Source organism: Gadus morhua, chromosome 13, assembly GCF_902167405.1.
Source record: "Gadus morhua chromosome 13, gadMor3.0, whole genome shotgun sequence".
In the NCBI taxonomy this organism is placed as follows: domain Eukaryota; kingdom Metazoa; phylum Chordata; class Actinopteri; order Gadiformes; family Gadidae; genus Gadus; species Gadus morhua.
The window spans coordinates 1,973,229-1,997,721 of NC_044060.1; positions in this window are offsets into that span (position 1 = coordinate 1,973,229).

Below are 24,493 nucleotides of genomic sequence, written 5' to 3' on the forward strand. Positions count from 1 at the left end.
TATAATGGTAAAACTTTGTTTTTCTTCCTCTGTATATCTGGGTTCCAGCAGGCAGACATTTGCAAATGGAAGTGAGCCAAGCGTGGATGGAGTGATAGGTAGATGAAGAGGAGTCTGTTTTGGATCCTCTGAGGGAGGTGGAGGAGGTGGTGGTGGAGGAGGTGGAGGAGGTGGTGGTGGAGGAGGGGGGGGGGAGGAGGAGTGGTGACAAGATGAGCGTTGGCGCTAGGGAGTCAGGCCTGTGACATGATAAAAATAGCTATCAGACCGGCTGTCACCGAATGGTTGATGATAAACTGACAAATTCAAGAACTCACAGATAGTGGAATGGAAACAAATAGGCTTGTTTCTTTGTGTTTGTTTATCACGGTTAAACAGGCCCACATATTTCAAGGAACAAAGGTGTCCAGGGATGGAAAAATAGATATTTTTGCTGTTTCTCATTGAATAATCTGAAAATAATACTAAATATTGTGACTAAATTACGAAATGTGTCTAAACAACAAAAATGTGAAGTAGAATTTGATTATACATTATATAATTTGAATATGGCAGATATTTTAATTTGAAACAATTATATAACAAGGTTAATCCCGTCTGCGTATGAAAGAAAAAAGGTTAATAGATTTATTTTAATTAACCATTAATAATTTTGCTTCTCAGTATTACAATATTCTTCAGAGAAAAATTAAATTAACACTCAAATGTTGAAAATCAAGGTTAGGGCATTTATTTTTTAATTAGCTATAATCACCAGAGGCCAATGTGATTTAATTTACTTAAACTTAAATCAAGCTCGCTTTGTCTGACGAGCAGCCAAAGAAAATCAAAGATGCCGCAAATAAAATCTTGTAATCAGTAACAAAAAAGCAACCTCAAATTTGCATTTCGGAAGACATCCATGCAGCAAACGTATGGTTGGAATTTAACTATTTAAGTGCCAAACTTTTTATTCTGATCTTCTATTGCCTTAGGTTCAATTGATCAATATGGGGCAGGAGCTCGTGGTGGTTTTGGCAGTGTTTCCCAACCTCGGGATCAGGACCCCGCTGGTGTCCCTGATATGCATGTGTGGTTGCAGAAGGTTGCTGACACGAGCTATGGATATTTTACTGGCCGAAAACGGTCAAAACACAAGCCCCAACTCGCTTGTGGCCCCTGAAGGTTCTGGGTTTGAACCCCAACGAGGGATCTTTCAGCCTCCTCATTAAATTGTCATTACAAATAACTCTGCGTGTTAGGTTGAAACGTCTGCTACATGGCTTCAAGGTTTATAAAATATGTATTATCAATTCCAGTATTTCCTATTTTAATTATGCATCTTTATAACTGTTAAGAGATTTGATGAATTATTTTCTCAGTTGGATTCAGCAGAAACCGGACACAAGGTAGTGTTTCTGAGGAGTAAAAGCCGTCCTGCATTCTGTAGATTAATTAAACTTGATGTATTTAATGAGGTTTGTCTGCCATCTACTTTGTCTAGCAAGTTCCCAGGATAGATACAAACAGCTTATGTTGAATTATTCCTTCACAAGGATAGTAGCTGATCTGAGAGAGATCCTTTCAAGCATAGTGACTGTTCATGGATTCCCTGTTGAGTGTTGGCAGGTTCAGTGGTTTAGGTTTGGTATTAAGTGTGTGTGTGTGTGTGTGGTTAAAAGTTCAGTTAAAAACGGAAGCCTCACTCTCTTAGCTTCTCTAGTTTGTCCACTGGTAGATACTACATCAAGCGAGTTAAAGGGTAAGTAAACCCTCACTTTGGCAGGAGATTAAAACAAATTAATCTCAAGCAAAGTAAAGGCTTGTCACACCCTCTCGGGGCGTGGAGCACAGCCAATAGGAAAACACCACTCTGGGAAAACGTAGTGAGCCGGAAGTATCAGAGCCCACACGTCTCAGCGATTGCCCCCCATCGCACAACATAACATTCCCGTCAAAGGTGGCACAGAACCGTTCGCCAAAGCCCAGTAGAGCTGTTCTCAGCCGAAGGAGAATGGTGGGGTTCGCTTACCCTTCGAAGAGAAGGTCACCCGCCCGGGTTCCTGTGCTGGCACATCGGAGCGAGCTGGGGGTCCCGGTCTCTGCGCTCCGGGCTGATACCGCCGGGTCTTGGGGGAACCCGGTCTCTGAGTAACGACCTTCAGACTCCAGGTGCCCAGGGTCGCGTCTCCGGTCGGCTAATCGGCGATAAACAACCGGAGCTGGCGGCGCAGAACGATGGCGCCGGGTACACAGCTGGGAGGGGGCGCGGGCTGGCTCTGTGGAAGTGTTTAGTCTGACACACCTGGGAATTATTCCTCTGATTGAGTTTTAATATAATTGAATTATGTCACTGAAAATGTGCTGTGCCATGCCATGTATAGTCACCACACGTGCACTGCATCAGAAGTGTTACACAGCTAATGCATATATGGGAACATGTCGAGTCAGATGTCATAATAGATGATGTTGATATGATTGCATACATCTTGATGTGTGTGTGTATATATTCTAATTTGTGGATTTGTTTATGCAAGCAAATAATGATTTGATTAGGTCAAGCCACAATTAAACGTCTACAATAATATTGGAAAGGAAATGAGTCACAGCACGCACACTTTATGCACTTTTTCTTGCTCTGAGCACGTGGACAAAAATCGTACAAACGTTTGTATGTGTGTACGTTTGTACACACACTAACACACACGCACACTAACACACACGCACACTAACACTCACTCACTAACACACACTCACTAACACACACATGCACATGCATGCAGGTGCATGTGCAGCGCATTATGGTGGTGTAGACAGTGAATGGAAGCGGAGGGGCAGTCACTGGCTCCATCGACCCCTGGTCCCCTGGAACGCTTGAGAACACCTCCACATCTGCTGCCATGCGGGGGGTGCGTGCGACAGTGGTGTCTTTGAATGTTTGTAGAAGTGTGGGTGTAATGGAAGAAGATAATTGTCTACCAACGTGTGTGTGTGTGTGTGTGTGTGTGTGTGTTATTGATCGCCGCCTCAGGGTGCTGCCCTCACAATTCCTCCTGAGGAGTCTAGACCGCTTGTCACCTGACACACGCAGCCAGCGACCTGTATTCCACACTCTGACCTACCCTGGAAATCCAGAGTTCTCGCAAGAGCACAATTTGAATTTGTTGGGCGAGACACTCTGGGAACGAGCAATATACTCACTCCCCGATTCCCCTGGTTCCGAAACATTAACCTGATCACATCGATGTATCTGATATTAGGCTGGCCAAAAGCGTTGTTGTTTTACCGACCTGATACGGCAAGAGTCTTATCTATTGGTTAGCGCCGCTGGTCTGGATACGTCACCCCTTGTTTTATTGTGATTGGTCGTAGTGTTATCCAATTGCATGCAGTGATATTTTCAAATGCATGCTTGGTCTTTTTCATTTTCATTATTCGTTGCCAAACCCTTCAGCTTTCTAGATGTGGGTCTGGATTTCCATGCCAACTCCAACCTACAATCACACTTAAAACTGGTTGTTTACGTTCATGCTGCTGCATGGCTTTATTGTGGTCATGGCTCAAAAATACAACAGCATGTTGTATTCAGTTCAGCATGTTCTGTGTGTGTGGATTTGTATGGGTATTGTGTGCTTTTTATGTTTCTGCTACTGCATGGACACATTGTCATAACTTCAAATCAACACTTTGATAAGTGTGTGTGTGTTTTGTTCCTCTATCACAACTCCACACCCATTCGGTCATAAGAAAAGCCATTAAACGCAGGACAACTCCCACCCCCCCTGAAATCATCACAGCTGCTCCCCTCAGGTCGCTGTAACGAAGACCCCCCCCCCCCCAAAGCAAAACACCTATAAAACTCATCCCCAAGGCTATCAATATGACCAACAAAGAATGACATTCTGTACACCTGCAGCTATTCCCCATCCCACTTTATGGAAGGGATTTCTTTCCTTGCAGTTGTTGTTTTCTGAGCCTTTTGCTGTCAATCCTGATGGACAATAAATAAATCGGAATCCATCTTGGCTTGATAATCAAGCAGTTTAAACCTTTAGGAATCAATTGCTTGACTATGTGGTCAAGAGTGGGCTTAAAGTCAAACGTTCAGGCACACCGTTTCAAATCCCGGGCAGGTTTAATTAATATTTCCAGTGCGTGAAAAGACCGGCCACCCTTGAAAGTTGAATTAAATAAGTGTTGGGTTATCTGTATGCGCGGCCTGTGTGTGCACTCCACTCCCAGCCACAAATATTCATTAGTGTTGAAGTTCATGGAAGCATGATGCATCATATTACTTCATGTAATACACGTCCTTAATAAGCCTGTTGATTCTGTGATCTAGGTCTTTGTTGCTGCCTTGAGTTCCTACAAAAAGGTGTAGCATGAGTGCATACATTATTAGTGTTATTGTTATTGAGCCCAAGAGGGGATCTAACTCTGTCCGCCTCAAGGCCATGCTCTGCATGTTTTGCTAAGGTCCATCAGATTTCTTTTGTTATGGTTTTGTTTTCCACCGCTTAGAGATTACTAATGTCAATATAAACTGTTTGTCTAGGTTTCTGTCTAGGTTTGCGTTCCATATCAATATCTTGGGCCGTTATTGTTTTCATTTTCAGTTTTGCCGCGGGTCTTTCAGCATTTGTAATGCTTCTAAAAATATTAGCATTTTTATATCTTTGGTATCAACTTAATGTGGTCTTAATTAAGAGTTTGATCATGTATTAGTACACATAAAAGCTAAATTAGCCAATATTCTTTTTTCATATTAAATTAATTTAATATGAATTTGTTATAAAGTTACTGCCCTAGCTTTTGAAACAGATATATATATTTTTTATTGTATTTACTTTGAATTATCTTAATTTGCGGGTTTCATCCTTTCACTCTCCTAATTTAATTAGCACTTATGTTTTTGAATATGTTATTCATAGAATTTCTGTTTCATCTCCCCCCACATACTTTATTATTCACAAGTATATTCTGAGGGAATAATTTCTGAATAATTATACCAATGTTAAGTGTCTGCTAATCATTGCAAAATCCGTCCTTCAATAGTAACTCAAATGCACTGCAATTGCATTATTAGTTTTGATTGGTGTGTGCTGTGTTTCTTTTTAAGTTAATTTTGTGGACATGCAAAAAATGTAGCAAATGGACATGCCTTAACCACGAATCGACCGATAAATACAACTCTTTAAAGGTTTGCCTTTCAAATGGTGTATTGGAGAAAGTTGCTCTACAATGTTGTGTACGGCCAACTCTGGTTTCCTTAAGACAATGCAGGAAGCGTCGCTGCAGGAGACGGCAGATGTTAGGCAACAGGTTGGTAATTACTGGTGAGACATGGAGATATCTGCTGCTTCTCCTTGACCGACCTCGACACCAAACATCCTGTCGCCATGATGATGTGCTCCTCATTCGTCCTTGCCAGGGATGTACACGATAAACACTTTAACCGTTAGCTCTCAACGGACTTATAACTGAATATCACTATCAGTTAAACAGTAAGAACGAAAATATATATGAATAGGGTTAGTTTCTGCTCAGTGTTCTGTTATTGTTTGCTGTGATTGCACAAACTAAAAATAAAGGGCTTGCCACAAATATTGACTTGCAGAAGTATCCATCATTATTTTGGTTTTCAGACAATATTTGAAGACGGCAGGATAGTTTCAAGTACATCGTCGTTCTTTACTTTACCTTCAGGATTGATGTTAGCTTTAATCGACGATGTCCATGAAGATGTGCCCATAAAGGGTTCTCTTGTGATCCCAACTTTGACTTTAGGTGTACCACTGAATTATCAAGGAGACCTTTCACGCACCAACTCATATGCAAACAATAACAAATGGATAAATTCCGATGCAGTGGCTGAGCAAAGAGTGGGTAAACAAGGCCTAAATATAAATCTTTAATACTTGTTCCTGTCTCTTCAGAAATTTGGATGACGGCTTATCAATAGTGACTCTGTGATCTACCTCAAGAATGCTTATAGATTGGCTACGGATATGGGGGATCGAATGCCAAAACTTTTGGTTGGGATTGAAACGCCCTAATACAGCGGTCCCCAACCACCGGGCCGCGGGACATTCCTAACCGGGCCGTAGGTTAATAGGCTACGACATGAATAAAAACATAAATAAAATAATAATAATCATGCAAAAATGCATGCACACTTAATAAACTCAATTTACTTCGCAATACTGTCACTCTTTTACATGCTATAAGTCTATATGCAGTTGTTAGATTGCATATAACATGTTTAACTTCTTGTTCAACTTAACTTCTTTTCTTAGGCATAACCGTCTGTCTGTCCTGTCCTCAACACGTATTGCTCACTTCACTTGTTCAGTTCAACAGTAGTGTCACACTATGAGCTCAGCTCAACCTGACACTCCAGGGGAGAATGACGACTGTCTTTAAATTGTCAGATAAAGTTGCTGCATTTAAAGCCGAGCTTGATTTGTGGGGACGATGAGTGGACAGGGGAGTATTCGATATATTCCAAACATTAGTGGGGATTTTGGGAGAGACTGAGGCAGGGCTCATTCTCTCGCAGCTGGTGCGCGATCACCTTGTTGCGCTTTCAAATGAATTTGAACGTTACTTCCCATCCTCCAAAGATCCACGGCGAACGAATGAGTGGATCCGCAACCCATTTGTCATTGTCCCGATTCACTTGTCAGTGCAGGAGGAACTTCAATTGATCGAAATAGCAAATGATGGTGTTCTTAAAAGTCTGTTTGAGCAAACATCTCTGGCGGGTTTTTGGATCAAAACCAAAGCGGAATATCCCGAGATATCCGTAAAAGCGCTGAAAACATTGCTTCCATTTCCCACCACGTACCTATGCGAGGCCAAGTTTTCGGCATTGACTGCAACTAAAACAATATTGCCCAATCGATTGGACTTATCAAACACGCGAGTCACTGTCTTCCATCACCCCCAGATGGAACCTTCTTGTTGCAGGGAAACACTGATTAAAATGAATTGTAGCCAATTCTATGGCCTCACAAACGCGGGTCAAGTTCCCTTACTGACATATTGTGTTGTGCATGTTTACACTTGATAGATGTTACTTCAAGTTTAGTTCAATATATTATTATATATTATTTGTTCATTTTTCACTTGTTCAAGTTCACGTTCTTTTTCAAGAGTTTGTTACCTTCAATGTTCATTGTTCGGTGTGGGACTGCCATGGAGTGGTCTAACCACCATGGATCACTTTAACCAACCAGTTTGTTTACTCTGGTCCAGTAGCAGAACACAACACTGAAGGCTTTCAGTACATGACGGATCAATAGATTACCCCCACGCGTTATAAATCACGCCGTGGCCTGCCTTGTGTCGGCAGAATGGACTCCTTCACATTGATTTCTGCATAGATCTAATAAGGAGGCCATCAACAGATGTGTGGGATCCCTTGGCTGCCGTCTCAATGAGCCTGTGCTGGTGTTGTAATCATAGATCTCCATTACGACCCCTCTCCTCGTGGAGGTTAACCCAGGGCCTCGCAGTCCTCATAACCACAGAGCACTTGTGGAGGAACTGTAGATGGAACCAAAGGGATGGGATTGGAGTTGTTCTGGGAAAATGGCCATCGATCACAGTTTAGGCGATTTAAATAATGAACTGTCTTGCCAAGTGCCCCGGTGAGGTTTGAGATGGAATAATGGCACGCGGAGGTGGTCAGCTGTTGAGCCTAGAAAAAAAGGATTAGCACAACGTCATCAGTTATACCAAAGTCGTTTATCCAAAGCCACCTGCGGTGATTAAATACACGTGCCGTTAAGTATTAACTAGGGTTAAGGCGTCTTGGTTTTGGATGCTTACAAATTAGCAAAAGGATGCGGGATCGTGACCAGTCGAACACGCAGGCAATAAACCATCTGTTTGTCTGCAGTGAAACCATCCAACTTTGCCCATTAAAAGTCTTGATTAACTTCATAAACTAGTGACATAGATTAGTTTTTCATTTCTGAGCCTTGTTCCAGAGCGCGATCCGGCAGTGAATTGGGTTGCATGTGTTGGTGTTCGGGCTGTGATGACACGATAAGTCTCTGAAAAGCCTTGCCGCATCCCCTCTTCTTCCCCTTAATCAAGTAATCAAGCACATGACTCCGAGCGTAATCAGCCCATTAAGACGGCCTTCCACCCCCAACAGACCCGACAGGAGCTCTCTCTCGCACTCCACTCCCTCCTCAACAAAGTTACCCATACAAAAAGTTGGGAAGTGTTAGGGATTGGGGGGGGGGGGGGGGCCGCATGTAGGCTCTCTTATCTGTTATTTCTATGAGCTTCCGTCCCGGACAAAGCAAGCCCTGTGATGGTAATCAGACAAATGGTGTTTACGATGTGTTGGGAAACTGGTTGAGGTAGGGGGAGGGGATGCCAACTGTCCCAGATATGGAGAGCCCTCCTTTTAGAAGACACCAAGCAACAACACCTGGTGTAGCAGACAATAGGTCTGTGTTCATCTGGCACGTCTGGGCAGAACCAAAGAGGTTGGTGTACACCCACGCTGTCCTCAAAAACCTGGCTGATCATAGATTATTAATTAGTTTTTTTCTCAGACCGCCTTTCCTCTGTCTGCCTACCCGCCTCTTGTGAAATTAGAGCAGTGTTGTTAGTGCATCTGTATTGAATTCACACATTCACATCATAAATGCCCCTACGGACGTGAAATAATGGCGTTCAGCTGTGTCTTCTTTCCAAGACTAATTGTCGTTACCGTGGTAATGAACTAATCTCTGATTATTCAGTGTAGAAGTTTAGTTTTGTCACAATCCAAAAAAAACGGATATATAACGGTGTGAGTGGGAAGAAGAAGCTGTCTCTTCAAAGAGCATATGTTTGGATAATTAGCTTTCCCAAACAATTTACATCTTAGACACCTACAATTATTTCCATATTTGTGTTCTGGAGAGAGCGAGAGAGATGAACCAAAAAGAAGAGCGAGGGCAGGGGGGTTAAAGAAATCATTTATGACGGAAATATGCGAGAGGGTGGTGTCTGAGTGGGAGGGGTGAGTGCCAGAACGAGAAAAGGAAAGTGATAGAGGGGGGAGTGGGGGAATAAAATATTACTTCCCTTCCAAAGGATGGGAACTCAATTGCTTGGCACAGCAAGGTGTAAATAAAGTAGACAATTAATCGGAGATGGACTCAAGTGGGTGTACATCCTCTGCCTCCAGGATGATAAACACTCATCGACGCAGTTGGATTCATCTGCTGGAATACGCCAACGGCAACCGCCTTCATTGACGAAACCAACTGTGCGAGATAGCCAGCCAAAAGAGAATGTGAATTGCTTTGTATTTTCATGAACTGTGATCGCAACAGAATGCTGATAGGTAGATGTCGGCTGTTGTGACCTACAGAACGTAGCATAACTGAAAGGGATTGGAACGTTAAGAGCACGTTTATCATCTGCAATAATACTTAATGCACGTTACTTTTGAATTCCTTGATTTGACATATCACCAAATACACTTATATATTTAATGTAAGCCCTATTTCTACAACAGAGTTGACAAAAGTGTACCCATCCCTGTGCAGAACTTAACAGTGTTGTTGGTAAGAGTCAATAAAAATAGAAATGTTTTATGTGGCACAAATTTTATGACAACAGAGAACTCACAGGCAGCATCCCACCGGGTACAACAATTGCATCATCTTAGTCCCTTTATCTACTTCCACTGTACGTTTCAGTCTCCGAGGCGCTGTTATCTGGAGTAGAGGAGGCTTTAAAAAGTGACGCATTTAAAACATTATTTACACAATCATACGTGTTTCCTGTGTGACATGAGGGATCCATTTCCGCTTGTTTCAGCACAGGTGAGTGAACCGGACTGTGATTTGACACCTTAACCCTCAATTTTATTTGCCATTTATATGTTCCTTTCCTTTAATTTACTCTATTACATATTATCATTTTTAATTTTTGAGAACATCTGCATCAGTGATGAAAACATCTGCACTAGAGACATCAGAAATCCGAATGTAGCATTCAAAGGAAAGTTCACCTCACAAAAGTGTACACTTTTGGAAGAGAATCGATTTTGAAATGGGTTGTAATGGTTTATCAACCCTGCCCCTAGTGGAGAAAAAGGGGTCCGTTTAACGGGGGGCTGCCTTTTGAGTATGCATCCGTAAAACGTGATACTTTATTAATTCTTTAGAAAAAAAGTATGAATGAGATGGATAAGGTGTTCTAGCTCTCAGAACCGAGGAATAGGAGCCAACAACAGAAGGCTGGATGGTCTGTCTAATCGCCGACTCTAATGTTGCTTTTTATTCGTCTATACACGACCCCAGTGTGGACATAAAGGCTGGCTAATCACAATATAACGATCTATATATTAAGAAAACCTCTTGATCAGCCCATTAAGCGGTTTTGGTTTATCCATTGTATTATCCATTTAATGGTTGTTTTTCTCCCATCCAAAAGTCTTACTGTGCTTAACAATAACGTCATCTTTGAATTTATGACTGTAATTTGATTTTATGTCCTCTGGGTTTTGTTCTAAACAAGTTCCGACATGACATCACTAGCTCCTGGCCTCTCTGGCTCATCACATATGATACCAAAAAGCTGATGGGGCATTTGCTGCTATAGGGAATAAACCAAAGACTATGAACCGTAATGAACCCTAATGGGGGCAGGATGGTCCAGTGGTTTATGGTGTTTTGAGCCCAGGCTGAAAGGTTCTGTGTTCCATCCCCAATGGAGACATCGAGATCCCCTTACCCAAACCTGCTCCTTAATGACATTTGTCTAAAAAGAAAATTAACTTTGCCTGCTAAATTACTAAATAGTAATTGAAGTCCAAGTAGAGGTGCATTAAAGCTGTAAAGCAAACGCCAAACTTTTTTTTTTCCTGCTCATGTGGATGAAGTTCAAACAAACAAAGCGTCACCCACCAACCCTCCCACGCACCACAACACATCTCAGGCGTGGCATATCAACAATATCCTCATCCAATCAGGATCCCGCACATAGCGTCCTATGAGACAAACGTGTTTTTAACGTAATAGACAAAATACAGCCAACAACACAACCGGGGGGGAGGGCAAGACGGCAACATATAACATGAAGAGCAACGAACACAACGAAGGGACAGGAGAGCAGCGGGCAGCGCTGGTGCGTGTTCCTTAAACAACACGTGGGAGAACCCACCTGGCCATTCACAGCGTGCCCTCTATCAGGTCCTCCATCAGGTCCTCCCCTTATCAATTCGCTCCGCCGTCTCCACACCCAGCACACCGCAGGGGGCTCCCCTGGAAGTTTGCTGCAGAAAGTTTTTGACTTACGGCGGGCGCTGCCTGCAGCCACCCGGCGAGACACTAACCGGAACACAGGATATGAGGTCACAGCACGACACGCGTCTCCATGGCAACCCTCAGCGGGCAGGCCTCTGGACCACGCCACCGCAAATAAATCTCTCCCCAGGCTGTCACCTGGTGTGTGCGTGTGTGTGTGTCGTGCTTCTGTTTGTGGCGGTGTGGTTCTGTAGATGTGAGTTTATTTTGGCTTTGTGTGGGTGTGAATGTGTTGTACAGTTACATATGCTTTGCATGAATACTAGTCTCTCTCTCTCTCTCTCTCTCTCTCTCTCTCTCTCTCTCTCTCTCTCTCTCTCTCTCTCTCTCTCTCATATAAATACTGCTGAGGAGCAGGATGGTGCTTCTGGAGCACAACCTGACGGCCACGTGTGTGTACACTCGTTTACAGCGAATGCTTGAATACATGTAGTATCAAGGCGTGTTCCCGCCTTCCCAGCCCTTCACTCTCGTGCTGCCTTGCCCGTGGGTGTCAGTGTCGTGTGCGGTGTATCAGTGCTGTTGTGTTTTCCACAAGGAGGATAACAAAGGTAAACACTCCACGTCGCTGCCTGCGCGTTGTTCCATCCCTCCTTCTTATCCAGACCGAGACGGCCGAGTGCTTTACATCAAACGCCCTTTGAGTCTATATGGAAAAGATGGAACTCTATGCATAACCAATGTGTCCCGCCACATTATGGGAGGGATCACAATACTGTATACATATTCAATAAGGGGCTTTGTTTGTGGTATTAGGAACAGGAAGGATGAAAATACAGGATGTGGAAGATTAAAGCGAGATGTTCGTTGTGTCTGGGTGCAGGGAAGGCCGTGTGCTGTGCCAAATGAGAAATCTTTATTCATTCCAGTGAATGACGACGGCTACAGGCAGCTTTACATGGACTTGGATAGTTGTGATGCGGCTGTTCTCTATCCTACTTCTGGTTGGACGTGGATCTGCTGTTTTTTTGGGGGGAAATTAATTAATGTTTGCAACTTTCTGCAAGCTTCTGTGTTGTTCCTCTGTGGCATCATTTAAATGATCGATGTTCGGACCTCCTTGGGGATGAATACCTGTGTCTAAACGTTTCAGTATGAGTATTGAATCGGCTCAGTTCTGCATGCGTGTAACAACAATGAACAGTACGTGCCATCCAAACGAATGTCCATAATTAAAGTATTAGGCAAGTTGATTAAGACCCCAGGTTAAACATGTTCTACGTGTAGATGACAATCTGCCATTCTGAAATAGGGGTATTTGGCGAGTCATTGACAATATATCTGTATATTGGCGTGGCCAACACTGGTCAGCGCATACAAACTGCCCTAGTGATGTTTCCTCCACAAATCTGCACATTTAGATTCTGTGTTAACACGCCTCGGAGCCTGCTCACATACATGGACTGAAGCGTTAGAATCCCTGGGAGGATGGTGGCTGTATGATAATTTGTTTGTGTGGGAGGAAACTACCGGCCAAATCCTTTGAAGCAATGGTACCATATCCCCGCCGCAACAGGGTTTTCCACATCCATTCAGACATCTTTTTTAAAGGTGGAAGAGCTGACTTTGACCCTCTAACATCAGTCCTGATGAGCTCTCGAACCCGTTTCAGTTTGGATCAAATGCAGTTTTTAATCCCAGATGGGAAATCAGGTGTGTCATAGCGGTAGTACAGCAGCCTAATATATAACATATAAAATAACTACATTGAAAATGCTAACAAAATGAGCACAAAGAATAAATGCAGAAAACGTATCTGCATCAACACTTTGAGTTGCAGTAATGTTAAGGCAATCGGCCGTTCAATCGACTATCCCATGCTGTGGATTATAATGAACAACCGTTGTGTTGCTGGAGGAAACCGCTGGCTTGTTGTTTAGGGCACTAAAGCGGCCTGAGCCACCAAGCCACTAGCCATGTCTTGTTTTTGTTTCTTCTCATAAGCGGCTGCTTAAAGCCCCCAGCTGACACGTGCGTGAGAAGATTCAAAGTGACATTTTAGAGGTCAGTGTTTCCCATACCATTTTTTTTTCCCTAGCTGAGGTGCGGTGCTGAAATGTGTGGCCGCAGAGTGGTATTAGTGTGATCAATGATTGCAGTACAGCTCATTCTCAGCAGAAATGGAATGAAAACATAACATAACAAATAGCACGCAAGCCCACGATGTGGGAGCCCCGCTTTTGTGTCATTAACGATGCCGCCAAAACCATCCCACCATCTGTGTTTCATAACACTGTTGCTTTTGTTTCACACATAAAATATGTAGGCTACTATCATTAATTCACTTCCCTTGTGTTAGTGTGTTCCACAAATCTTTCTAGCAGCCAAAAATCTGCATTAGACTGTGGGACATATCGCCACACATTACCTTTTACGTTATTATGTCTGCTCTTTTGTTACCTGAAACTTGATGAACTGGCGTCTCCAACGGCAAGTGTTTTTCATAAAGATTAATATGCTTATGCTTGTCCAAACGTCAGCGGATAGTCTTTAATAAGCGAGCAAAATAACATTTTATTTTCCTCAAAAGCAATTCTGGACAGCTGTCCTCCAGCTTTAGCATTTTTCTTACCCCTACTCCTGTCATCAACTTTGTGATTGTATACGGCCTACCGTTTAACAACAATTGTACAAAGATCGATTTCAGAGTGACTGTACATGATGATATGCTAATTCACAGTAGACTTCCAATAAAGACATCAGGTCCGTCCCTTCCAATAAATTGCAGCATTATAATACCAGACTTAAAACACCACAAATCAATTGCCTTGATATGTTGAGACGCTAAATAGAAGTGTTCACCCAACCCCCGAGAACCAGTCTATTAATCTGATGTCTGGTATTAATGGTAGCCGGCCAAAGATGAGCGAGTTTCGTGAGCCGACATTTTTGCCACACCATACATCCCACCAACATTCAGTTTCAAGCCATTCATGAGCTAATGCAACATACAGTATCACCATTGGCCCTATTTTAACGGTCTGAAACGCAAGTGAGAAGTGCCAAGCGCTAGTAGCTTTGTGGGCGGTTCTATGGCGATGTCGCTAGTTTACCGGCGCGAAAAATTACTCTTGCGCCCGGCGCAAATCCGAAAAGGGTTGGTCTGAAGTAGCCTAATTACCCGTAGGTGTGGTTTGGGCGTAACGTGCAATAAACTAATGAGAGTGCCAGCTCTCATCCCCTTTAAGAGCCATGAGCGCATTTGAATCTGACGAGTTGATATTTTGACAGCGCGTCTGCAGTCTCCGATGAAACAGATGAATTTCAAACTTCAGATGGCTCAGTTTATGGCCAAATAATTTGGCCTAATTCACACATGGAATAAGGTTTTCTTCAACAACTTCAAATACTGAGTCCTATTTAACGATACACGCAATGCATTATAAACATGGTTTCGTATCAGTATTGTATGCAACATCGTTATCGACTTGTGTTCCTAATATGCATGTGTCCCCCCGTTAATATACATTGACATGGACTGTATTCTGCGTTACGTGTTTAGTTTGCGTGTGTTTAAACAGATGGACGTACACACAAGCGCGCGCGTGTGTTACACACACACGCGCGCCCGCATTCAGTCATTCAGTTTAAACACTTATTACCACAGTATCAGCTGTTCTTTCCCAAATAATTTACCAAGAATGTGTGGCTAGGTAGATGAGAGAAGCAAAGTGTATGCGCGAGGTGCACAAGCAACATTATGCATGTGCCCTTAAAATAGCATCTGAACAACGCGCCACTGACTTTAAACAGGGTATTTCCTGGTTTGTGGCGCAAGTGGATCTGAAACGTCAAAATAGCACCACGGGACGTTTGCGCCGGAACACGCCTCCTCCTTTCGCTGAGCCGCCCCTTGGGGCACATGATCATTCCCTAATTTACCGACGCATGGCGCAGGAGGGAAAAGAACGCTCTGCGCCAATTGCAAACTCGCAACGACACATGCGCCAGTGATTAAGTCGATTGCGCCGGATGCAAGATAGGGCCCCATGTGTTGGTTCATCCTTTGTTATTCTTAGCTTTATATCGCCCTCAGTATTGATTGATTCTTTAGCATGGCTGATTGTAGTGGTTCTGGAAATCCACAGGTGGTACTACAACAATGCTGGGTGCATGGAGGGGAAACACAGAAGGTTTTTCATGTCACTGGTTTGCTGAGACCTCGTTTGGCCCCAGAGAGACGATGGACTGAGATGAAGCTTCTTGTGTGCATAATTGATGGAGCGCGGCTTGGCCTGTATGTGCGTGGGCGGCGGACATCATTTTTGTGTGTGTATATGACTAGCTGTGGTTGTGGGTGTCATTTTTGTGTGTGTATATCTAGCTGTGGTTGTGGGTTTCATTTTTGTTTGTGTATATCTAGCTGTGGGTGTGTTCATATGTCTAGGTTTGAATGTGTGTATGTGTGCTTGCCTAGGTGTTTGTGTGTGTGTGTGTCCGTCTGTCTCTGTAATTGATTCAGGGTCCTGTGTGTGTGTATGTGTGTGTGTGTGTGTGTTATCAGCATATTTATCTGGGCCATCCCGGACTTGCCTTCATCCACTTTAATGCTTTATTTCCCTCTTCGTAAATGTGCTGAGGGGCTCATTTAGTGTTAAGACATGGATCTCCTGGTCCCTGAGACGTCTGCTCTCAGATGAAGCCATCCTTCAGCAGCCGATCACACAGCCCCGACGCTTCACAGCGTTTCATGAAATAAATATACAGCTTTTCCTGCGTGGGTTGGGGCACTTCTAGTCAATACTGCAGATACTTCCAAGCAGAGGTTGTGCAGGTTACATGTGTCATGTATTTTGTTTTGTGGTAAACAGCTAACGTATGTAGCCTCAGCAGCATTAACTGGAGCCACCCACACACATGACTAATGAACTATTGCTTTTGCATGTTTGTTCTGAACGGAGGCTGTTTGTTTCTGCATTGTTGTGCAGATGTAACACCTTTACGTAATACACCATCTTTGTGTTTGTGTTGACCAGGTCCAGAGAGATAAAAATAATAATCTGTATATTTTAACCATCAGCATATATTTCCCTGGTAATGAGCCAAAATGTAAATATAACATTGGGATATGACTTTCACATCCTGTTTTAGGCCCTGAATATCTTTTTTGAATCTTTTAAGATTCACGGTCAGACATTAGTGAACATACTGAACGCTTCAATGATACCGGCCGCTTACACACACACGTTTGAACAGACGCACACACTCGCATTATGCTTTAATTACCTGCGTGCGGGTCCCTGGGGTGTTGCCGGGGTAGAAAAGAGCTCAGTGTATTCCCAGGACGTCCCACCTCGCCTCCAATCTACAGAGCAGATACCACCTGACAGGGCTTCCCAACCAGGCCTGAATTATTCATCAGCTCGCAGGGAATAAAAGTGATGAGCACCCCCCTCCCCCCCCCCGTACCCCCGCCTTATCTCCACCACCACCGCCCCCTCCCCCCCTGACTCAGGCCCTGGTGTGAATGAACCCACCATGTCTCCAGTGGTCGGGTCCGAGGGCTGCAGAGGCAGCCTACAGAGGAGGGACGTGGACGGAGAGGGGGTCTTAGTGCAGCCTGTAGGGGGAGATCCAGCCTGGGTTAAAGGGGTCTTAGTGCAGCCTGTAGGGGGAGATCCAGCCTGGGTTAAAGGGGTCTTAGTGCAGCCTGTAGGGGGAGATCCAGCCTGGGTTAAAGGGGTCTTAGTGCAGCCTGTAGGGGGAGATCCAGCCTGGGTTAAAGAGGTCTTAGTGCAGCCTGTAGGGGGAGATCCAGCCTGGGTTAAAGGGGTCTTAGTGCAGCCTGTAGGGGGAGATCCAGCCTGGGTTAAAGGGGTCTTAGTGCAGCCTGTAGGGGGAGATCCAGGCCTGGGTTCATGGGGTCTTGGTGAAGCCTGTAGTGGGAGATCCAGGTTTGTTTAAAGGGGTCTTAGTGCAGGCTGTTGGGGTAGTACCAGGCTGGGTTAACGGGGTCTTAGGGCAGGCTGTAAGGGTAAATCCAGGCTTGGTTTAAGAGGTCCTGCGAGCCTGAAGGAGAGAGATGTAAATGGTGGATGTAGGGCTGGGCGATTTGGTCTAAAAATTAAATCTCCGATTTTTTAGTTCTATGAATGAAAAATATATATGTTTTTTAAGTTTGGATTTTATTTGAAGAATAACAATGATTGACAAAAGCAAAATAAATAACACGCATCTCCCACTCGGCTGCATGCCTCAGTTTAAGATGCTAGAGCAAAAGTGCTACTGCTTTTGGTTGCCACAGACTTTATGCAAACTCTACACACTCACTTTTTTCAGTGCATGCTGCCATGTTGATTTAACTTTTTCTGAAGAGGAGGGGGCATCAGTTTTAACTACGGGACCTCAGAAAAGGGGTAGTGGTGGCCCTACCATAAATACCTGATTAAAATCACTGCTCTTCATAATTTTTCTTTTTTTTTTCTTTTCTAACCCTTAAATAAATCGTCCTAAACCATAAATTCAAATTACGATTAAAAATCGATTAATCGCCCAGCTCTAGGTAGATGTCACCCTAGAGCTGTAGCCGAGAGAGGAGAGAACTAGGTAGGGTAGGACTGAATGTAGGGAGCATAGAGAGGAGAGACCCATACGGTAAAGGGTGATGTAGGTAGGCTGGAGAGCAAAACTGAGTGATGATGAGGAGAGGGGAATTCAACCAGAGACCCCGGTTGACAGGGGAATCGTTGGAGGCCTGAGAAGGAACCTCACGATCTGTTCAAGCGTCATTCTCAATGTTAATCAACTTTAATTTCTTCAATCAAACTTGAGGCTTTCGGGCAGAACACCATCAGGTCTACAACTTCAAAGAAGTCGGTGACCTAGTCTCGTCAGCTGCCTGTTGTTCCTCTAACACAGATGTAACAACATTCAGGACCACCGTTCCACGCTTGTTGTGGGCAGAGGGGTTTACTGGGTCTGGAAAGCAGGGAACTGGGTTGTGTTGAGGGCTACTTGGCAGATCTGGAGGGGCCCAGATGGGAATATCAGCGGGTGAAATGATATCAGCGCTAATGACATTTAGCAAATTTCCCATCCCGTTCCCACGGTTTAAACTGTGCAGCTGGTTAAATCATTCAGGCTCTCCCCATCCCCTCTTTAATTGGCATAATAAGCTTTTTGTTCTTGACAAAACATTTGTCGTTTTGGCAGGAAGGAGTCTTCTGCACTACAGTATTGGTGGACATCTGTGCTGCCTTGATTCACTGTAGTGACTCATGGTGGGATGTCCAAGCTAAAGGAGAAGGATGTTCCACTGAAGATGGCTTTTCTTCACTGATCATCACTTGGTACAAACAGCTGATGTGACAAACCAAGATGGTCCATTACAGCATTTACAACATTTACAACAACCCATATCCACTGTTCTGAATAGGATAGATAATTTGGAGATGCTTCTGTCAATCTTGTTTGTGTTTTAATGACATAAACATCCCAAGCTCTGGACATTTCTTTGAAATATGCTTGTATTTCACTATTATGGACCTCTGCTCACCAAAACGACAGAAGGCTTCCTGACGTTTACCTGCTATACTGGTCTTCGAACACTTGTCCCTACCGATGATATAAACCCTCATCATAACCCGAATGCAGGCCTAAGCGTAAGCCTAACCCTACAGACGATATAAACACTCATCATAACCCGAATGCAGGCCTAAGCTGTGGCGTGGCGTAATTGCAGTAATTGTTCAGTAAATTACAACGTGGTTATCAGCAGTTTACACCCAGACCCAGATGGAGCCACTAACCTAGCTCGGTCATCCCAGTTCAGCAGCCGTCCTCGGTCTGCGTGCCGGAATTACAAGGATTTAATGGATTAGATATGGAAAATCTCTCGCTTAGCCTGTCACTCCTTACAAAGGTCAGGCAGAGATTCACTTTCTGGGTTCATAACTTGACGACTGGATGCTGTCTGGGCGTCCATCTTGATGGAATAGTTTCTGGGTGGCTGTGTTTGTGGGTTGTTTGGTTTAATATGTGGTTTTAATACTTTAAACCCCCTTACCCAATCGTTGATGATGTTTTTGTGTCACGCAGTTTACTTGTAGGTTGTCGTTGCGGTCAGGAATATGCAGATGCAGTGCAGTGGCATGGGTGTCTGACTCCCAGCTGAAAGAATCTGGGTTCGATCCCCACTAGCAAGATGCCTTAACCACATGCATCTAAAATTCACTTTGTTTGAAAGGTTTAAATAAAAGTAATTAAAAAAATTACTTAGTAATATCATATAACATACTATAATATAAAGGAAATAACGTTTGTATGTGTGAAGGATTGTTGTTGCCTGTTTATGTGTGTGCGTGTTTGTATGCCCTTCTGTGTTTGTGTGTGTGTGTGTACTGCTTCAGACTGTATTTGTTCAATGTCTCACTGTATGCGGTTTCTTCATCTCACACCAGCTGTCAGTCAGGGTTTATCATAATGAAAAACACTTTTGAAGACCAGTCTCGAGAGTATTTAAGGTGTTCATGTATTATTATTCATTTGTGGCTGTGTGTGTGTGCTTGCATGTATGTGCAACCGTTTGAGCTTCTGGCTGATTGTGTGTGCTTGTGCCTAAGTGTGTGCACATGTGCGTCTTGCTATACATACTGTGTGTGTGCCAGTGAGCATTATTATGTCTTTGCATGTGTGTTACTCTGTGCACTTATACTGCTGTGTGTGTGTGTGTTCGTGCTTGTGTGTGCGTATTACTATGCATACCGCGTGCGTTCCTGTGCGCGTTTTAATTGTGCTTTTTCATATGTGCGTGTGTGTTGTGGTGTGCAGGCAGCAGCCCCACACTGGGCTGCAGTGCTGCGTGACACCGGTCGGTACACTGTGTTAATCCTCCAGCTCCCTTGGACCGGGGCTGTCCTCCCAGCGCGGGGGCTGTTACTGCTCCGTGTCACGGAGCGGGAGGGGGGGGGCCCGGGCCCTGGTGTCTGAGGACCAGTAGCACCACCAGACATCAGTGTCGGCCTGATCTGAGCGTGTTCAACTAGCCGAGAGCACACGGCTGGATCAAGCTACCATCATCTTTTATGTGCCTTGGTCCATTTAAACAATGTGATTCTAGTTCTGGGTTTTGTTTATTTTGTCTGCGAATACGAGGTGCCATTTACGCTGCTTATGCTTTGGGGTTTATTGCTGCTCTCCTCTGCTAAGACAATGAGTAAAGTGAGCAATCCTGGCTCCTTATCTCTGAGGAGCCTTACTTCGTCATAGTTAGCAATTGATATTTTAGTGGAAGTACCAGAGATGGAGGAATATCTTGAGATGAATAGAAAGGAAGTAGATGGAGCCGCATGGTCGGCTGTGTTTGTAGAGGAGAAGAGAGGAATGGATTGATGCAAATGAAGAGAGAAAAACAAGGATGACAAGAGAGTTAAGATGAAGTGATGAGAAAGAGAGAAGGAGGCAGAGAGATGAGGAGCTAATGGAGAAAAGAGCGAATGAGCGACAGGGGTGAAAACATTGAGAGGGGGATGGAGACAGTGAACAGATGTTCAATCCCGCCGGTTTAGACCGAGCTGCCTGCTACTGCTGTCTCCTAGTCCACTTCTACCCAGCCTCTAGCAACAACACGCACACGCCTCTCATGTGCACATAACATCACTGTGTGGCCGTCTGGCATGTCATTTTGTCTAGTGTTTGCATGCAGTGTTTCCCCCAGCACTGTATGGTTAAGGCCTTAACAACAATAGGGCCCCGCCTTGACTACCAATGTATAAAAAAAGAAATATATATATATTAAAAAATATATTTACTTTTATTTGTATTTTTTTTTTTTATTATTATGCATTAACAAAGTAGAAAACTCTCGTAGGAACATACTTCCATCAGGTATAAAAAATGAAATAATGCATCGGTAATACTGTTCACAACTATGGCCGTGCCATAAGGCTTTTTGAACGGAATTCCCCCCCCGCCCCCCGCTCCTTGACCACCTTGACTAAGACACTTTCTTGGGGAAACAGTGGCGTGTGTACATCTGGGTCTTTTGTTTGCTTTCTCCTTTAATGTTTGTTGATTCAGAACAAGACATGAATATCAAATGCTTGGCATCCGTGTTTCAGCACGCTATTGGCAGTGACACCGCTGTTTGAAGCCTCAATGTATCTGTGATGTCGTTCTCATTCATGTGTGATCTATGTTAGTCGCTGCAATGAATTGCAAACGCACGCACACACACGCCTATTTGTGTTTGATTTTCGACTATTTCAGTTGATCTGTCCGTACGTATTTTTGTGGTTTCCCTGCTATTCGTTTGTTAATTAGTTAATTAGGTGATTTGTTGGTTTTTTGTTTGTATAGGCAGTGATAGGAGACCTGTTACCACCTCCCTCTCAGCAATTTCCTGTGTGCATTAGATTAGAGCGTTGTTGTTTTGTAAGATTAGCTGAGATGGAAGCTGATTGAATATGGCCAATATGGAATATGGTTTGCCCTAGGCTAGACTCCACTGTGTCAAGTCAACTTTCAGAAGATCGCAGAGTATTAAACCGAAAAAATGTCTCTTCCGTTTATTACTTTCAATGTCTCCATGACCTTGTGACGTTAGATAGACTCTGTAATATCCATTTTACCTGCTGGCATTATTCACACTTTTACTAGATTATTTTCCATATTCACCGATTAATTTGAATCGGATTGAATTTAAAGTAAATTAATTGGAATACATTTAATTAAAAAAGGTCATAACTCCTTTGGGCAGCAGTGTTGGACAGAGTTCTGAGTCGGAGCACTACATCAATCCCCAAGGAAATAGGTTGTCACAATTGCTCCAACACACTAAAAAGTAAACTACAAATAGAAACACCAAATCTACTTTTAAAATTGTGTCTTTTCCGGGCCAAAGTGGAAAAACCAACGAGTTTTTGTGTCATAAGCAACTCTTAATCTTTTACTTGCCAAATCCTGTCAAATCTTTCTGGCGTTAGTTTGTATACCAGTATACTACCTACCTATACATATATACATGCAATTAATTATTACAATTATATATATATATATAGTTGTAACTGAAGCATCTCAAATGCTGGTATGTTGGCCCACATTAAGTTAACATTAACGGTAAATATGAGCTTCACGAGGAAGCTTGAATATGACCAAACATTAGTTTATTTTACTGAGCAGAGAACAGTTGTGACCACAGAGCAATAACATGTCAAACTGGCGTTTCATCTCTAACATGCCAATTATTTCCCAATAATGCAGTTGTCCTGTGCACAAAACACACAGGTTGCTCGGCGCCAACGCAGTGTTGTTCATTCCTGCTGACGGGTCCCAAATGAAAGCAGTATCTTGCTTTCGCTCCTTAAGACTCTCTTACTGTCAGAAGGGTAATTCATTGGGTCCTAATCCTGCATTGTTATGCTAATAGAAAGCAATCACAAACATTTCAGCACCGAATTGTAAATAAAGACTGTTTCAGCCGTGCTCTATTTCGTTGTGAAAGGCTGTGTTTTCAGATGTTGGTTAGGGTTGGGGGGGACAACACTTTTCAACTTTCTTGGTCTTTCTGGTTTGACTTTTGATTTCGTAACGTGGAGAACAAAATATTCATCAAAGACGATTCAAGCTATATTTACCTCTTATATATGTGATTAAATGGCTAGCAGTCGTCGAGCTATCGGTCAGTGACATGGATCTCTGCGCTGTAGCAAGCACAAGTTAAACTATTCCTGTGTCCCGTTCCCTGTTCATCCAATCAGCAGGGAGAACCACACCGAGCGGTGCTCCTCTCTGTTCACTGGCAGCAGAGGGCTTTCTGTTGACTGGCGATGGCAGAGCGGGCGAAGCCACCGATTCCAGCGCTCCAAGGAACGGCTTACACCACCCAACCAGCCAAGTGAAAAAAAAATTCTGAAAAGACAGAGAAAAAAGAAAGCTGCCTGGGAGAAACGACAGGAGCAAAGCCAGACCCGCGTTTATCGTGACGTGGCGAGGAGGAAGGGGAGCGCTAGCGGACAGGAAGTTAGCCAAAACGGCGACGTTGCTCACGGCCATGTTAGAATATCCCATTGAGGACTTGTCAAAGGGGTTGTCAAAGAGAATGAAATGTGGAATGTCTTAAGAGAGCATCCAATCAAATATATAATTCCATATTTATATTCATAAATGATTTATGTCTGTTGGGATTATTTTCATCATCATGAGGCACACGTAAACAAACAAACCCAAGGACAACCACACAAGTAAATACAAGTGTGAATCATTCTCAACAAGCTTAAATTCACGGCTGGTTCATCAACGGCTTATTCTGTCCATCCATCATTAATCTTTGTCGCAACATATTTAACATGTCTTGTCAAGTTTATTTTCTAATTCAGACTTGCAAACAAATAAACAAACAGCAGTCCGTCTCCGAGTGTGGGAACGCCTTCCTGTCAGCTATTAAGGTCACTCTTATTAGCACCCTGAACTTTGGTTGCCATGGGGAAAAACAATCACAACAGATAAACAACGTGAGATACTAGCAAGAGCCAACTCGTGAAACCACACCAGGACAGTGCTAGGGCCAGGATGTTTTACTGCGTAGGTGGTTAGACTAAAAACTGGAAGGCCTTGGGATCCATCCCCAAAGTCTGCTGTCTGACCTTCAGCCATCCTTGAACAAGTTTCCCCTCCCCACCTGCTCCTCAATAACATGTCTCTTAATTCACTTTGGATAAAATAATGTTGAATTACTAGTGCTGAGTGGTAAGCCATGATATCAGCCTATTTTATATGAGTGATGTATTCAGAATGCCTCCCAGTGCAAATTAATGTGTCAAATTCTCCAAAGGTTTGAATCTGCAGCATTGCTGTTGAAATACTAATACCTTACCAATAGAGGGTGATGTTTACAAGACCCAACAAGGTGTGTGTGTGTGTGTGTGTGTGTGTGTGTGTGTGTGTGTGTGTGTGTGTGTGTGTGTGTGTGTGTGTGTGTGTGTGTGTGTGTGTGTGTGTGTGTGTGTGTGTGTGTGTGTGTGTGTGTGTGTCCGACAGGGTTTAACTCCTAGCAAAAAGGTTCTGGGTTCAAGTCCATTCTACCAGTAGGCATCCTTGAGCAAGACGCCCTAAACTCTACCCGCTCTACAGAGTAGTCTCATTAGATAAAAGTGTCTGCCATTTAATAAAAAGGTAATTTGTAACCGCAATGCGGTTGCTAGTTTGAATCCCAGGTAATGCTGATGCCTCATATCTAATCTGTAATGGCTGGGCAT